Raw genomic sequence first — 18,889 nt, forward strand, 5'->3', positions numbered from 1 at the left:
GCAATTCGACAAGCATTAGAAGGAAAGGAAATAGACCAGCCAGTGGCTCGTCACTTCAAGAACTTCCGACATTCATTATCTACCCTGGTATATAAACTAAGCGATCATGTCCCCATCAACAAACGAGGAGGGGATAGGGATAAAAAGCTGTTACAACTTGAAACATTTTGGATTCATAATATGAACACCATATCACCATTTGGTCTCAACGAACAACTCTCCTTTTCCTGTTTTTTCAGAGGTCTTCCTCACATTACTGCGACACAGTGCAGTTACACTCATACTTACAGGGTAGTTGTTACCCACATCTTCAGGTTTCATCATTGCTCTGCTTATTTAATATGTTTGTAATTTTCAAGTTGATTGTTCTCTTCTTAATGCCAGGGGGCATGGATTTGTTTGGAGCCATCTGCTGTGTGTTGATTCGTTGTTGTCTCGGTTTTAGACATATGCAGGATGATCACACTTGGATTTATCATTTTTCTGCTACAGCCATACTACACTGGATATGCCTTATACCGTCTGATCTTTGAAGCTAAGCAGTGTAGGCCAGGCTAGTACTTGAATGGGAGACCATCTAGGAATACCTGGTGCTGTAACATGGAGTTATCCTTATCTGATGTTCATCCGTTTGCATTTGACGTCACTTTTCCTTAGTTCACACAGTGGATGGACTCTTATCAGATTCATCCAGTTGGACAGTGTTTTCATCATTTGTAATGTGTACTGCAGAGTTCCCTTTTGGGATCCACCAGTCTATATTATATGGCAGACCTGTCTCAGCCATATGACCTGCCATTTGTTCCATATCAGCCTTATATTTTACATTCTTTCGTTCTTGGCTGGGTCAGAACCACTCATTTATTAGCCCATAGGCTTCACATGTTCAGTTTTGGTCATGTGGAGGTTATTTCATCCTCACAAGTTCATATATTGATCATTTATATACATACATTTCTATAGATACATCGCTTGGCCTCATATTCGCATGAAGAGCTTGAAAACATGTTTGACCTGTTGGTTCTGATTGTCAACATTACCTAAGATATATGTCACTTACCTGTGGTTATCACGAATATTACATGATACATGCTTTCTTATGTAACAAGATCGATAATATGATAATTTATTACATTGAAATAGTGTTGCCATAATCCACATGTATCATAATGTTGTTTCTGTATTCACATTATTGTTTAATTTGTATGCCACCGCTCGCTTTGCCACCCCACCGGGAATCATTACACAGTATTTCTATGTGTCTGCCTTTTCACAGCGACAGCGTGCCCGCTCCCCAGTGCGCAAGCGGCGGGGATTGCAGCACGCTTTCGTTGCAGAGCCTGTTCTGTGTATTTACATTTAGTCGTCCTGGTTACTTACCATGGCAACCACGTTGTGCGCGATTACATCATTGCGCAAGCGCCTTGTCCTGTGTTGATGACGTCATCAGCGGCGTGGTGAGCGGTGTACTTTGTCACTATGGGATGTCACTGGGTATAAAGGTATGCACTGTATCCTCTGTCTGTAGTTCTTGATAAAAGTTGCCAGACTGAAACGTTGAACTTTGACCTTCCTGAGTCGTGAGTCTTCTTTACGCAAGTCCTGTGAGTGCCGCCGTTATTTCCACACATATATATATATATATATATATATATATATAGTGTGGTATATTGAGACAAATCCCAATAGCATGATTGGACACACTAGATCACATGACCGTGCATTACTTCCCAATGACCGCACACCTCATGCCTGACCTCATGCCTGATTTAATTTTCCACTGTAATCAAAATCACAAAGCCACAGCTGTATTACTCCACAAGTGTAAACAATAACATCTCTCACAGAGACACTACTCTCAGAAAAGCAGCACATCACTGACAAAAATACACATTTTCTAACAGAATTTTTTTTAAAAAGGACTTGACATCAGTCCTCACCAAACAGGACTGGTACAATGGTGATCTATTCAAATAACCTGAACAGGACTTATCTGAACAGCCACTTCAGAATCCAGCTGAGCAAACAGCGAGCAGGCAGCCTTGTCCCTGAAGAACCACTGAGCAGTTCCTGCCACTACGCGATGCCGCCGGTCTCAATACCGACAGGGGAATCCCGACAAGGGATTTAAGATAGATTTAAGATTTCTCCGCCGTATGCTTGTCATAACATTTCATGAGTTTAATTTCCGCTTTTTCCAAGTTTAACACAAAATTCAATCCAACATCTCTGATGTAATCTCACAGACACGTCTTCCTCATCCGCCATGACGAAACGTATGAAGATCTTCCAGTCGCTGTGACCTAACAAAGACTATGGCAGTCCAACCGTAGGTTCAGACACGTCGATGTATGAGCTTCACAGTAACCAGCATAGCGTTGCCACGTCTACCTATGGGACAGAAAGACAGAGGCAGGCTCATTACTTTTCAGTCAGTCCTCGTACTGATATATTTTGTGAATAAAAGTGCTACGTCCAAATCTTTTGTCAGTTTTTAGTGAGCAATTTATTTTTAACTCTTAATATCTTTGTTTCTTCTAAACATAACATAACACCTTCATCCACTCGCCTCCTCAAATGTAGACGTGACAAAGGTTGTACACAGGAGTATATTTAATAAAATGAGAGTTTTTAGAAGTGGAGATGTTGCTCATAGCAACCAATCAGCTTCTAGCTATTATCTTCTGGAAGGTGCTAGTTAAATGTTAAGTAGAATCTGATTGGTTGCTATGGGCCGTGGCGGCCACTTTCCCGTCGTTTGCGCATGCGCAGTACAGGGAAAATAGCTGTCACGGCCATTTTCCTGGTGATCTGTGCATATACTATAGACTCTGGGCACACTCTAGTGCCCAGAGTCTATAACTCTGGTGCTGGCCACTCACAGCTCAGTGCGCTGCCGGCCACCGGGCGGAGAGGAGGGGGCCTGTGTTGGAGACTGCACACGGGCCCCCTCCTCTCTAGAAACGCCACCTCTGTTATTGAGGGATTCTCAGAAAAAGATTGGTCGAAGCCACTAGATGATATGTTGGGCTCCCCGCCTGCCACCAGAAAGGCCATATCTGCCCATTATATATTCTTATGCTCTCCCATAGACCATACCATTAGTCATTCGGGAGTACAACAGTGGCTCATAAATTTCCCAGATCTTAATTGCCACTTATTAATGAAAAATTTAATCTCCTCATGTCACTTAATCCCTTCAATGCAATACCAGGAATTGTTTTATAATATATTTCACAGAGCTTACTACTCACCTCACAGACAATTTTTGGCGGGAATGTCCACTTCTCATGAATGCCACCGCTGCCGAACACCTCGGGTAGATCTTTTTCACTGCCTCTGGGCATGCCCTCTAATAAGATGCTTTTGGATTCAGTTAAAAAAAAAAATTCACAGCAGAATGGGCCATTTTTGGTATTATACCGGAGAGTCAGCGAGTATCCAAGGGATACTAGCAATTAGTGCAGCTGTACGCAAGTCCATTCTACAGGAGTGTATTCTAACACCAGGGGCGTTTCTAGAGAGGACGGGGCCCGTGTGCAGTCTCCGACATGGGTCCCCTCCTCTCTGTCTGGCGGCCGGCAGCACAGTGAGCCGTGCATGGCCAGCGCTGGAGTTATAGACTCTGGGCACTAGAGTGCGCCCAGAGTCTATAGAGTGTCGAAGCCGGATGATTGGCTGAGACCAAATCTTTTCAATTAATATCTGGCGACGCCATTTTGCGTCGCGTCCGATGATGCCATTTTGCGTCGTCAGCACGGTACCATTGTGTACGACGCTATACTTGGTTATTAGCGTCATGCGTCTGCTTAACTACTGCATATTGTTGAAAGTCCAATCAAAACCTATACGCATGTTAGATAATACGTATAAAATATACAAGACGCACAATGCACAATTGCGCTGTACATCAAAGCACAGATCTATACAATTAGCGCAAAAAGCAAGCAAACACATAAGGCACAAGCCAATACATACGAGTGCGCACTGGTCCCAGTATACAGTCATCTCTCCAGAAGCCTGTGGTCATCCAAGAAGAATGGCCATATACTATAACCAGCACCCAGGCTATATACCTTACAGAACAAAGAGACTAGTTGACAGATTTCCATTGGGTCTTGCTCCTGGACATTCTGGTACGATGCAGGTAATAGGACAGTTCATACAGTGTCACTAGGGGTATGTCCCAGTTCCTCAGATGTTGCTTTGTGTGATTTTCCCGCTGAAGAACTGGTTTAAACTAAACAAAGACACTACATACAGAGGAACATTCTAACCACTCATTTCCTATAATTCATATCTTGCAGACGCATGATGCAATCTCCTTGCCGATAGAACCAGAGATCTGCAAATAAAAATGATTTAGAATGGTACTAAACTTGACTTGTCTCCTAGTCTCTATACCTTAAACATCATATACTTTACATTTCACAACATAAATATTAGCTAATAAAACCTCTATTATTAAGCTCAATGCCTGGGAACCTTTTTATAAGTGATTGCATGTGTGAAAGTGAGAATATTGTGTAAAGTCGCTAGTATGCGTTGTGCCTCTATGTGTTTAGTGCTTATCTGTGCTTTGATGAACAGCGCAAATGTGCATTGTGCATCTTGTATATTTTATATGTATTATTTAATGTGCGTATAGGTTATGATAGGACTTTCAACAATATGCGGTAGCAACGCAGACGCACAACGCTAATAATCAAATATAGCATCGCACACAATGGTTTCGTGCTGATGACACAAAATGGTGTCGCCAGATATTAATTTAAGATTTGGTCTCAGCCAATCATCTGGCTTCGACAGTCCACCCTTTGATAGCAACCAAAATGCTATCACACTCTAGTCTTAATCTATTCAGTCATTCACTATAAAATATTAGTCAATGTTATATTATGGGATGGCACAATTCGGTTATTAAAACATCAATAATGCGCCCCTGAGAGGGACATAAAACTACCATTATATGCACACCGCGGATCTCTGTAGACCATGGGAAAGATGTGGGGATGCACCTAACCTATAAAGGAAGTCTAGAAGGGGATAGGGACTTACATTATTTAGGATGTTTAAAATAACATTTAATAATACATTTCATGCATGGCTAAATCTATACATCATCTGATGGTACATTCTAGTTCAGGATTGTACTGCAGTTCTTCATTTACCTTAGTACTCATACTATTACTACTAACTACCATCATAATTTCATTCTCCCGGTTTGCCTTAGCATTACATTATCCACACTTCAACACAGCAGGAACACATCTGACACATAAGCCAATTATTAAGATGACAGTCAATATGAGGATCAGGAGCTTACCTACACTAGCAATCATTTCCTGAACCCCCTCTCCTAGACCGGAGAACCATTTTACAGGGTTCAACCACGAGAACCACTCTTCTACCTTTTTCTGTACCTCAGTCAATGAGGCATTATGGTTCTTTCAAAATTCCCATTTCAGCTGCAGAATCTCGTCCATCTTCTGGTCTATTTCCTCTTTGGGATCACTAGTATTATTTGTGATGTAAGTGCAACACTCGACACCAATTTGGGTGGCCAAAGTCACACAGTATCCACCAGTTACAGCTGTTAAATAATTTAACACTAGTCTATGTTGCACAAGTTCTTTCTTATAGGCCTGTAGCTCCTTACCAGTGTACCTGAACGTGTCATCATACAACTCGGTGATATTATTTATTAATTTAGCAAGGTTTAATGTATCTAAAATTTAAAGTACCCCGAGTGATCCTGGTGGGATCTAATGCTATCAAAATTTGGAAGCCAGTTGTTTCGCTAATCAACTGTGTGGCTGTATGTACATCACCAGGTATCATATTTCTTTTGTCTATGTGTTCATACAGTGTGTGAAGATATGGTGATGGTGTGTTTTTATGAATACCAAGCATTTCACCATGTGTAAGGGTCATAACCTCTGTGAGTACCCTTTCCAGGTAACATAAACCTTCAGAACTCAGAGTGAGCTACTTGTACGCTTTCCTTCCACATATAAAGTACACATCGTCTGGGAGTACATAAGGGATAGAATGCATCATTACCATTAAACACATTTCTCTGACAAAGGATCCTATCCCAGTTCTCCCATTTGGCTAATACATGTCTCTGGTTGTATAATATATGCACAGTACCCTACTGGTACTCTGCCAACCATCTCCTTGATGGGACTATGAGTATACCTATACCGGAAATATCTCCCACTGGTAGTAATGTCATGTACAAGTTTATCATCTAGTGGTCTATTATCAGCTCTGTGTGAGAAGGTCATTGTCTGATTGTTCACGGTCACATCCCAACTTCCTGGTTTATTGAAATTGGTGAAGTTTAAACATAAGAGAATTCTATCTACTTGGTACGGGTGGAGCTTAAAATTTGGAGGTTTGGATTTAACGAATTTCCTGTCCAGCATTTCCCCATTATGTAATCCAAGAACCTCAGAGACATTTAACGGGAGTGGTACTAAAACTACATTATGTTGTCCCTGAGGCACATGAGTGCAAACCCAACACTCAGTCTGGTTTAAGACCTTCCCCACTAAGGAATGATAATCCTCTAAAGGATGCTCACCCAAATACAGATTACTCTTGGACTGGCATCGCTTGGATTCACTTTTCATCAATTAGGGATCCACAGTTTGCACACATACAGTATTCCTCAGACAATAGACCTTCACACTGACTCCCGAGTTTCTAGGATGATAGATCCCTTAATTACTGTACTGGGTTTTGCCAAATACCACCCTAATGGTTTTATCGCTCCTTCTCCTGACCCTACTGCATCGATATCACCATCAACCTCCCTCTCCGTCATCTGTCCTCTGTCACACAAACAGAAAATATTGAAACAAATGAGTATGATGAAAACCCTGGAAGGAAACACAAACACAACCCCAGCCCACCACTCCATTGCTGGAATAGTGGTCTGCAAATTTCCCCAGCTCAGGTGTCCCACTGCAATCTCTAACTCTCCCGAAACAGGCTCGCAATCTACAGGTCCACGTTATCTGTCTCGACTCTGCCTTGTATCTCCTCCGAGTGATTGACCTTTCTGCAGGGAGTGGAATGGACCCAGGTATCTCTCTGCTACTTTCAACGATGTTGTACTTGTCAGCAACACTTGATACGGTCCTTTCCACCGGTCTGTCAAACAACCTGAATGTAAGAAATTTTGGATCATAACATATTCTCCAAGTTCAACATCATGAGTCAGTGTAGATATTAGCTGACTTACCTTCTGCCAGTTCACATGCTCTCCTTAATGCCACCAGTTCAGCCACCTCTGCTGAATGAGGTGGTTCAGCTTTTATAACATCCTCGTCATCTACAAAAGCATAACCTGTGTACAATTCTCCGGTGTTAGTTTGTCTATGACAACTCCCATCCGTGTAAAACGTCACATCTACATGTTCTAATGGTGTATCACGTATATCAGGTCTTGCAGTAAAGGTCTGATTCAAATACTCCATGCAATCATGTGTATCAGTATACCTGCAAATCTCGCCTTCAACCAGCGACTCACCTCTCTCCACCCTTTGTGCATCCTGAGGCACATACGGTAAAAACGTTGCTGGGTTTAACATACTGCACCGTTTAATGGTGATATTTGAAGGTGACATTAGAGCTAGTTCCCATTTCGTGAACCTAGCTGAGGAAACGTGTCTAGTTTGGGCAGAATTCAGCAAAGCAGATACAGCATGTGGTGTATAAACAATCATATCATGGCCTAATACTACATCCTCACTCTTACTGACCAAAAGAGCAGTTGCTGCTACACTTCTTAAACACGTTGGGAGTGATCTTGCCACAGTGTCCAATTGTGCACTGTAGTATGCTACAGGTCTACTTGCATCACCATGTTTTTGTGTGAGGAACCTGCTGCGCAACCATCAGCCTCTGTAAAATATAAATCAAAAGGTTTTTCGTAATCTGGTATTCCCAATGCAGGTGCTCTTGTCAGACTGTCCTTAAGGTTAAGGAAAGCCTGCCCTGTTTCTTCAGTGTGTGTGACACGGTCGGGTTTTGAGGATGACACCAATTCCTGCAAAGGTAATGCCAGAATAGAAAAACCTGGGATCCACGTCCTGCAGTATCCGCACATGCCCAAGTAGGTACGGATTTGCTGTTGGTTCTGCAGCAGTGTCATGGTCTGTATGGCCTGTATTCTGTCAGTTGTCAAATGTCGTAAGCCCTGTTTTAGACAGTGTCCCAAATATTTAACCCTAGTCTGGCATGGCTGTAATTTGTATTTAGCAACCTTGTGTCCTGTTTGTGAGAGATGAAGCAACAGTAGTTTAGTATCATTTAAACATGACATAAACGAATCAGAGCACAACATCAAATCATCTACATATTGAATTAGAACAGATCCATTGCCTGGTTGAAAAGATTACAAACAGTCATGTAAGGCCTGAGAGAAAATACTGGAGCTATCTATGAAACCCTGGGGAAATCATGTCCATGTATATTGTACCACCCTGTAGGTGAATGCAAAGAGATATTGACAGTCAGGGTGAAGAGGGACAGAGAAGAAGGCAGAACATAGGTCAATGACAGTAAAATGGGTTGCAGATGCTGGAATTTGCATGAGGGTGACAGCTGGATTGGGCACTACAGGGAATTGGCTCTCAACTACTTTGTTTACACCCCTAAGGTCCTTTATTAACCTATAGCCCCTCCCCCCAGCCTTCTTCACTGGAAAAATGGGACTATTAGCTGGGCTAGCTGTACGCATTAAAATCCCGTTATAACAACCTTTCATTTATTGGGTAAACCCCTAGCTCTGCCTCTGGTTTTAACGGGTATTGAGGGATTTTTGGAGCTTGCCTATTACTTTTTAAATTTACCAATACAGGGAATACATTTGCCATCAATCCAGTGTCCTGTCCATCCTTGGTCCAAAGTGAACCCGGTATTTGAGATAACATCTCTTTTACTTGGGATATGCTTTGTTCTAAAATGGTACAGTGAAGCATTAATCTTTGTGGAGTGTCCAATATATCCCTTACCTCAAGCGCAACCTTCTCTGGGATATCTAGGAATATACCATCAGGGGTACAGTAAATGACACATCACATTTTACATAACAAATCCCTTCCCAGTAGGTTAGTAGGAGCCGCTGCCGCCAGAAGGAATGCTCGGTTTGCAGCGGCCCGATAGTAACCTCTGCAGATTTGGTTAAAGGATAATGCTGCACTTTACCCGTTACTCCCATTGCTGGTACTGTCTCGTTACTCCCATTGCTGGTACTGTCTTGTTGGTCACCTGTAAATTTGATGGAGAATTTAACACGGATTTGGTCGCCCCTGTGTCTACAAGAAAAGAGTGTTTAGTACCAGCTATATCTACTGTCATTGTAGGTTCTTCCCTAGTACTCTCAGTTAACCTGACTGGCTGTAGACTGCAGGTATGACCTGACCCCTAGAGCTGACTATCATTCTCCAGTAAAGCATTCACGGCCATTTTGTGAGCCGGCGACGGCTGAAATCCTTTTGGTGTGAACCTATGTGTTTTCTTATTATTTGTCCCCCAATTTTTCTTTTGACAGTTTCTACTTATGTGTCCTTTCTGGTTACATTTGTATTTCATTATGTTGAAAAGTTGTCGCTGTGTAGGTTGTTGTGCGTAGAGAGGGCCTGATTCAGAGCTGAACGCTCTGACCAGAGCGCTCGCTCTGAATCAGGGCCCTCCTACCTTTTTTTGGGGCGTCCTCATGGATGCTCGCATAGCTGTGGGTTACCACCCACAGCTATAGCGAGCGTCCATGATGATGGTCGCGATGGTCTTGACCATCGCGACCATCGGGCTTGTGACGGAGACCCTGCGGTAGGGTCTCGCTGCCGCAAGCCCTGGAGTGATTTTGGCTCTATCAGAGCCAAAATCACTCCCACTGACATCACAAGTGATGTCAGTGGGGCCGGCTTGAGATGGTAGGCGTTCCCATGGGAACGCCTCCGTCTGGCAGGCACGCCCCTGGCACGCCCACCAAAGGGGGCGTGCTGTCAATCAACATCGACAGCACGCCCCCTTTGGTGCGAGACCCGGAGCGATGGTGAGCCCGTCGCTCGCCAGGTCTCGCACAAGCGCACGCTGGAGCTCCCTCCGTCGTGCGCATGCGCAGTGGGGAACATCGACCCGCTTGCGAGCGTCCTGCCGCTCGCGAGCGGGTCTGAATGACCCCCAGAGTTTGTGGTTGGGTGTGGTATGTGGTTTGTGGCTGACCACCCACAGCTAGAGCGAGCGGCCAGGAAGACCATCACGACCATCGGGCTTGTGACGAGACCCTTGTGGTAGGGTCTCGTGGCCGCAAGCCCCAGAGAGATTTCTCTCAATACTGACATCACTCGTGATGTCAGTGGGGCCGCCCCCAAACAGTAGGCGTTCACATGGGAATGCCTCCATTTGCGCAGCCACTCCCCCGGGCCGCCCACCAAAGGGGGCGAGCTGTCACTCAACATCGACAGCTCGCCCCCTTTGTTGCGAGACCCGGAGCGACGGAGTGCCCGATGCTATCCGGGTCTCGCACATGCGCACGACAGAGCTGGCTCCATCGTGCGCATGCGCACTGGCCCACCATCGACCCGGTTGTGAGCGCACAGCGCTTGCGACTGGGTCTGAATCAGGCCCTGAGTTCACTTTGGACCAAGAATGGACAGGACACTGGATTGATGGCAAATGTATCTCCTGTAATGGTAAATTTAAAAAGTAATAGGCAAGCTTCAAAAATCCCTCAGTACCCATTAACACCAGAGGTAGAGCTAGGGATTTATCCTTTATTTGAGAGGTTGTTACAACAGGGGATTTTAATTTGTACAGCTAGCCCAGCTAATAGTCCCATTTTTCCAGTGAAGAAGGCTGGGAGGAGGGGCTATAGGTTAGTACAGGACCTTAGGGGTATAAACAAAGTAGCTGAGAGCCAATTCCCCATAGTGCCCAATCCAGCTGTCATCCTCATGCAAATTCCACCATCTGCAACCCATTTCACTGTCATTGACCTATGTTCTGCCTTCTTCTCTGTCCCTCTTCACCCTGACTGTCAATATCTATTTGCATTCACCTACAGGTGGGTACAATATACATGGACACGATTGCCCCAGGGTTTCATAGATAGCCCCAGTATTTTCTCTCAGGCCTTACACGACTGTTTGCAATCTTTTCAACCAGGCAATGGATCTGTTCTAATTCAATATGTAGACGATTTGTTGTTGTGCTCTGATTCGTTTATGTCATGTTTAAATGATACTAAACTATTGTTGCTGCATCTCTCACAGACAGGACACAAGGTTGCTAAGGACAAATTCCAGCCATGCCAGACTAAGGTTAAATACTTGGGATGCTGTCTAACCCAGGGGCTACGGCATTTGACAAATGACAAAATACAGGCCATACAGACCATGACACTGCTGCAAAACCACTGCTGCAAGTTATGAATTATAGGGAATTAGTGATTAGAATGTATACCTCTGTATGTAGTGTTTTTGGCTAGTTTAAACCAGTTCTTCAGCGGGAAAACCACACAAAACAACGTCTGAGGAACTGGGACATACCCCCAGTGATGCTATATGAACTGACCTATGATCTGCATCGTACCAGAATGTCCAGGAGCAAGAACCAATAGTAATCTGTCAACTAGTCTCTTTGTTCTGTAAGGTATATAACCTTAGTACTGATTATAGTATACAGCCATACTCCTTGGATGACCGCAGGCTTCTGGATTGATGACTGTATACTTGGACCAGTGCGCACGCATATGTATCGGCTTGTACCTTTGTATTTACTTGCTTTTTGCGCTATTTGTCTAGATCACAGCGCGTTATACTTTTCATTGAATAATATAACGTTTTGTGCTTTGGAACCACAATTGGATTAGAAAGCAATTATTTCTTATGCGACTTGCAGCGCTAAATAGCGACATTTAAGTATAGAGATTTAGGGGTATTAATTGTAGTATGCACTGGTCACCGGGAAAATGGCCAAGGCGGCCATTTTCCCTGTACTGCGCATGCGCAAACGGCGTAAAAATGGCCATGGCGGCCATTTTCCAGTCGTTTTTACAGCGCCGGACCCCATGCAGACGAGGGACTCCGGAGAGGTAAGTAGTACTAGGGGTGCAGGGTGTGCAGTGCGGGGCTCCCCTGGACCCAGGGGCCCTTGCTCCCCGCACACCCTGCACCCATTATAGATACGCCCCTGTCTGACACCCCCACCCTTCTTAAGATTATTTAAACAGAAAATCCACCACATTTTTCAGATGGATTGGTTGGAGACAACTTTAAATAAAGACAAACTAGTTGCTAAATTCTTCAACTCCTGGGAGAGTCACATCTCCATACTGCCAATGGACTTCCAGAGTCGTATTAAGTATTCGCTTCACCATACAGATTGGTATGAAACCAGAACTCTATTGGATGACCCTCCCATATTACTAGAGAACTAACTTTTCTTTAATAGGATATCTATTGACTTTGGATTATCCTTGGCTTTCCTCGTCTCTAGAGTGATCCTGGGTAACATAAATCTTCAGAATATTGGCTGAACTGTAAGGTCTGTACCTACGTCTTTAGGAGAACTACTGCTTTGTTTGTTCATACCAATATGTAACTTCGTATTTTATTGTGTGTGATTGCAGATGCATATATGTACACACTTATATATCCTTTATTGTATTATATCACGTTTGATTATTGTATATTGATGTGATGTTCAAATAAAAAATATTTAAAAAGAAAAAAAAAAAAACTTTAGTGGCACTGGCCCGATGGCTGAGGTCTATGAATGCAGATTACTCTGCCATCAGTGGCGTAACTACGGCCCCCGCAGCGGCTTGGGGGCGCCAGGGGCCGTTGCTTCACCACTGCCTGACTGAGCGTGCTGGCATCTGAAGTAATCGGAGGCTAAGGAAGCCTCTGATCACTTCAGAGGCCAGCATTCCCAGTCATGCAGGGGTTCTGCATAATCGACACTGCTACAGGGGGGCCTACATAATTGGCACTGCTACAGGGGGGCCTGCATAATGGACACTGCTACAGGGGGCATTGCATAAGGGGCACAACTATAGGAGGCCTACTGCAGAGGGCACTGTATAAGTGGCTCAGTGTGGCATAATTTGTTATAAGGGCATTACTCAGTGACATTATGGGCCAAATGTAATAGGTAGTCTGTTTTGGTAAATTGCGAGTTTGGTGCTAAACTCGCAATTTTTCACAACTCTCCAATGTAATAGGGTGTCTGTTCACTAAAACTCGCATTTTTCAGAGTTACTAAAACTCTCCATTCTCAAACTCACATCCAGATGTTTTCACATTGAAAACAATCAACTCGCCCAATGTAATAGAGTGTCTGTTTCAGACTCGCAAAAAAAAGATTACCAAAAGTCCCCAAATAATAGACCTGCTTCAGGCTAGCGAGTACATCCTGAACAGGTCAGATTAACACAGAAACATGCACATATCCATGAGATATGTACATGTTTCTGTGTGTACTTATGTTAAATGTTATAAAATAAAAAAAAATGACGTGCACCCCCTCCCCAAAAGCATAACCAGCCCCGGGCTTTATAAAGCCTGTTCTGGTTCTAAAAATACAGGGGCCAAAATGCGTAGTGGGCCCCTGTATATTAAGAACCAGCACAGGGCTTTGTTGAGCTGGTTCTGGAAAATCAGGGGACAAAACGAGTAGGGGTCCCCTGAAAATTCCTGAACCAGCACCGAACTCTTTCTAGCAGGGGGATAATGCCACAGCCAGGGAAAACCTTTCACCGGTTTCCCCGGCCAAAGCATTATCCCTGACTGCTAGTCAGTCCAGGCTGGGGATCCCTGGGGAGTTGGGTACCCCACCAATAAAGGGGTACCCCTCTCCAGGGCACCCCAGGCCTAGACTGATAGCCCGGGGCTATCCCCGGCGCCCTAGGGCGGTGGGTGCCGGGTTGATAGTGTAAAGTGAAAGTGTAAAATTAAATTTACCATATTGTCTTTATTTGTAGAACCACAAGTACCAGCAAGCCTCCCCTGCATGCTGGTATTTGGAGAACCACAAATACCAGCATGCGGGCATTACGGGCCCCCTGGCACTTGTAGTTCCACAACTAAAGAAATACGTAAATAAACAAACTTACACCGTGAAAGTATAATTTTAATAAAACATACATGCACACTCACACTCACACATACTCACCTATTATCCGAAGTAATCCATAGGGGTGTACCTGAAAAAAAAAACCATACTCACCTCTCCTATGCGTAGATCACGTCCTCTTCTCCAAGTAGGCAATCCAGGGGTTAAAATAAAAAACGCTAAAAACTCGATCCATGCGGACTGAGCAAAGGTATGTGTGTACACATGCCTTTGCTCCGCGCAAATGACCGGGGCACACGTGTGCCCTGTCAGTGCAGGGGCCGCCAGCCAATCAGGGAGCATCTCCGTCGGAGCAGCTCCCTGTTATGCCACTGTCTGCCATCAATGGCTAAATCATTTAATGGTTTTCTACTGATGTTTTACAATCATCGGCCATTAAAGATAAATCGATCTCTATCACAATGAAGGTATTATGCAGTCCCAGAATTCTAGGTCATAGAGGTGACATCTAGTAACAATAATAACTCACTGTAGGGGGAGCTTTAGTCCTTACATCCTAATGAACACAACAATTACAAACAATGACACCAGAACACAGATATTATGTACAGGAGCTTATAAATAGTGACAAATGTAAAAAGAAATAGTGGGCGCTAGTCAGGGTACAGTTAAAAAAGGTATTTAATAAGGGGCAATAGAAGTACCTCCAAGGGATAAAGACACATATAGAAATACATAAATGATGATATTCAAAACATGTAAATACAACAATTAATAAAAAAATAAAAAAATAAAATAAAAATATATAAATAAAAATAAAAATAAAAATGAAAAAATAATAATAAATAAAAAATAACCAATAAGATAAATCCTAAAAAACTAAAAATACCTAATGAAGTTAATATGAAATTATATAATAAATACACAGTATATGCATATACAATAATTATAAAACAGCATGCACCACTCCTCGTATGGTGCTGCGCATAAGACTACATAAATGTATTAAACCACAGAGCAATTGCTGTTTGATAAACCCAGATGTAGCAATGTTGCATCAATTAGGATACTAAAATCACTTAGCAAGAGAGATACACATATCCTTCAAAAAGCTGTATACATTTGTATCAGAAGTGATTCCTGCTAATATGTTCCCAAAAGAGAAAATTATCTGAAGCAAGATATAGATGGATCGTAGCTCATACGTGTATAGCAATCCCAGTTAGAGCTATAAATGGATCCAAACCAAATATTTGGTAATTAGAGGCTGTGGATATGCAGCATGGGTTGTCAGACGGGAGAGAGTAGATCACATGCATGTGTGTTTGTAAAATGTCCCGCTCAGTTTTTCTGCCCTGAATGTGTCCCTTATATTCAGATCAAGTCCTGCATGGTCAGCAAGCCGGCAGCAGTGTTTTACCAGTATGGTGGTCAAATCAGCAGGGACCCACGATCAGGGGGACAGTAGCCCATGTACTCAATGTCTCTCCACAGCGGGCACTCGTGTAACGCGTTGCTCCGCCTATACGCCCATCAGCGGTTTCCTCAGACAGTGTAGCACAAACACCTGGCAGTCGCTATAAATACCATCTTCAATTAAGCGGATCACAGGTGTTGTCTCCAAATTTGTTGTAGCGCATGCGCACTTTCATAATAGTATTTCTTCCGTTGATAATAGAAGTGTTCTCCTCACTTCAATTGTGCTTGCGTATTCAGCTGTCACATCAAACTCCGTTCTATATATGTAAAACAGCCAATAATACAGATGGCAACATAGTATTCATAAGCTGATTGCTAGAGATGTTTGCCAAGTATCCGATTGTAAAAATAGCAGTCTTCTATTTGTGTATTAACTGCAACTATCCATCACTTGCTCTGAAAAAAGCGTGCACTTTGCACAATAATAATTGTTTACAAAAGATATTAGTACCAATATGTATAGCAATAGAAATATATACATGAAAAATTATATTAAAAAACATATAACCATATATATATTAAATAAAAAATAATAAATAATAAAAAGAAATAAAAAAAAGAAAACGAAAAATAAAAAATATAATAAAGAAGAAAAAAATATATATAATAAAAATAAAGAATATATATATTAAATAATAAAAATACACATGCATATGAATGAAAGTAAAATAAATATAGATAACTGCCTATACGTATACCATATTATTAAAAGTGCTGGAACACAATATTAAATTTATTCTTAAACACAATTATTTCACCTTTGATTCACGGTTTTATTTACAATTACCGGGGACTGCCATGGGAACCTGTTTGCCCCGAGCTTTGCCAACCTATACATGGGTCGGTTCGAAGAACAACATGTGTGGGGTCGGCGGCTCGGGGCGAGCCTGGTTCTCTATGGCAGGTATATAGATGATTTGTTTTTTGTTTGGGATGGGGATTTAGTTTCACTTCAATTATTTTTGGACAATTTAAATCACAATTCATTTGGGTTGAAGTTTACCAGCACTATGAGTTCCACTTCCATTAACTATCTAGATATCACATTATACATTGGGGTAGATGGTGATGTTACGACTAAAACCTATATTAAAGAGGTTGACCAGAGCAGGTATTTGAACTACAAGAGTAATCACTTAAAAATTTGGAAAGATAATATTCCTAAAGGACAGTTCCTTCGCATTAAAAGGAACTGCTCTAAATTTGAGGAATTTGAGAAACAAGCTAGGGTTCTCTATACATCTTTCTCCGAGCAGGGTTACCCTACGAATCTACTTGATAAAGCTCTCAGAGATGTTAGTGAGCTAGATACAGCCAATACTATGCAAAGAAAAATAGTGAGTGAGGAGTCAAAAGAAAGGACCACGACATTTGTGACCACCTGTAACTCTTATGCTAGAGAGATTAAGAAAATTATAAATAGAAATCTTCCATTATTGCAGCTGGATGCACATATAGGTCCATACATAACACCAAGTAAAGCAGTAATTTTCAAAAAATCAGAAAACCTTAAAAATAGATTAGCCCCAAGCCACTTTAAAAGAATTGATGATAATAACTCCATAAATACTCTTAATTGGCTTCCCCCAAAACCTCCAGGTTTTCATAGATGTGGTGTTACTGGTTGCACCACATGTAAACATACTGGGAGGAAAACTACTCATTTTACGTCATATGTTTCTGAAGAAACATTCTGCATTAAGGATTTCTTAAATTGCAAATCCACCCATGTAATCTATGTTGTGGAATGTGGTTGCGGCCTCCAGTATGTAGGCCGTACAACCAGATCTCTACACACTAGGTTCATGGAACATAGAAGAAACTTTGTCAAGAAAATTAGAACACATCCACTCTCCAAACATGTCACTATGTGTCAAGGTGAAGAGCTAAAGAACATTCTGGTTAAAGCGATAGACCATGTGAAACCAACCAAGAGAGGGGGCGACAGATTCAATGTTTTATGTAAACGAGAGGCCTACTGGATTTTTCGACTAAAAACTCTTTTTCCACAAGGTCTGAATGACACAGTGGAGCTTAATAATATAGGTTAGTGTTCATTCATGTTGGGTGGTATTGGTCATATGGTTACACAGGTATCTTTTATATTTTATATATATTTTATATATATATTATATATTCTTTACTTTTTATTTTCTAGTTATCACTGAGCATTGGTGGATGAGCTCTGGAGCTATACAATATCTATTCATCCATTTAGATATTTTACCATTCATCTATATATTTTTCTAACTATATTGATTAATTTTGATATTTAGTTAGGCAATAATTCCTATATATTAATACCTCATGTATTTCACTTATGTTTTTGATTTTTGGGTCACTATGTGGTTTATAGGGGCCGTATTATGGGTCCATATATCTTTCCTCCCTTCTTCTTTTTTCATAGTAGACAAATTGAAAAGTAATGAATTATAAGTATGGTATAGCTTAGCCTAATAGAGTCATAATATGCTATATACAAGTAGTCATTTGACATTTCAATATATCTGTCAAAGAATCGTCTTTTTGATTTTTTTGTACATATGGCATTTTCATATATAAATAGAAGTTTTAGGGTTAATATTGTGTTCCAGCACTTTTAATAATATGGTATACGTATAGGCAGTTATCTATATTTATTTTACTTTCATTCATATGCATGTGTATTTTTATTATTTAATATATATATTCTTTATTTTTATTATATATTTTTTTCTTCTTTATTTTATTTTATTTTTTATTTTATTTATTTATTTATTTTTATTATTTATTATTTTTTATTTAATATATATATGGTTATATGTTTTTTAATATAATTTTTCATGTATATATTTCTATTGCTATACATATTGGTACTAATATCTTTTGTAAACAATTATTATTGTGCAAAGTGCATGCTTTTTTCAGAGCAAGTGACGGATAGTTGCAGTTAATACACAAATAGAAGACTGCTATTTTTACAATCGGATACTTGGCAAACATCTCTAGCAATCAGCTTATGAATACTATGTTGCCATCTGTATTATTGGCTGTTTTACATATATAGAACGGAGTTTGATGTGACAGCTGAATACGCAAGCACAATTGAAGTGAGGAGAACACTTCTATTATCAACGGAAGAAATACTATTATGAAAGTGCGCATGCGCTACAACAAATTTGGAGACAACACCTGTGATCTGCTTAATTGAAGATGGTATTTATAGCGACTGCCGGGTGTTTGTGCTACACTGTCTGAGGAAACCGCTGATGGGCGTATAGGTGGAGAAACGCGTTACACGAGTGCCCGCTGTGGAGAGACATTGAGTACATGGGCTACT

The 18,889-nt window shown here is 41.6% G+C and overlaps 1 pseudogene; it reads left to right on the top strand.

Moving 5' to 3' along the window:
- Positions 1-484: 484 nt before the first annotated feature.
- Positions 485-602, top strand: LOC148473218 (5S ribosomal RNA; annotated as a pseudogene).
- Positions 603-18,889: the final 18,287 nt, after the last annotated feature.

Source organism: Taudactylus pleione, unplaced genomic scaffold (assembly GCF_031769625.1).
Source record: "Taudactylus pleione unplaced genomic scaffold, aTauple2 ptg000954l, whole genome shotgun sequence".
NCBI classification, from domain to species: Eukaryota; Metazoa; Chordata; class Amphibia; order Anura; family Myobatrachidae; genus Taudactylus; species Taudactylus pleione.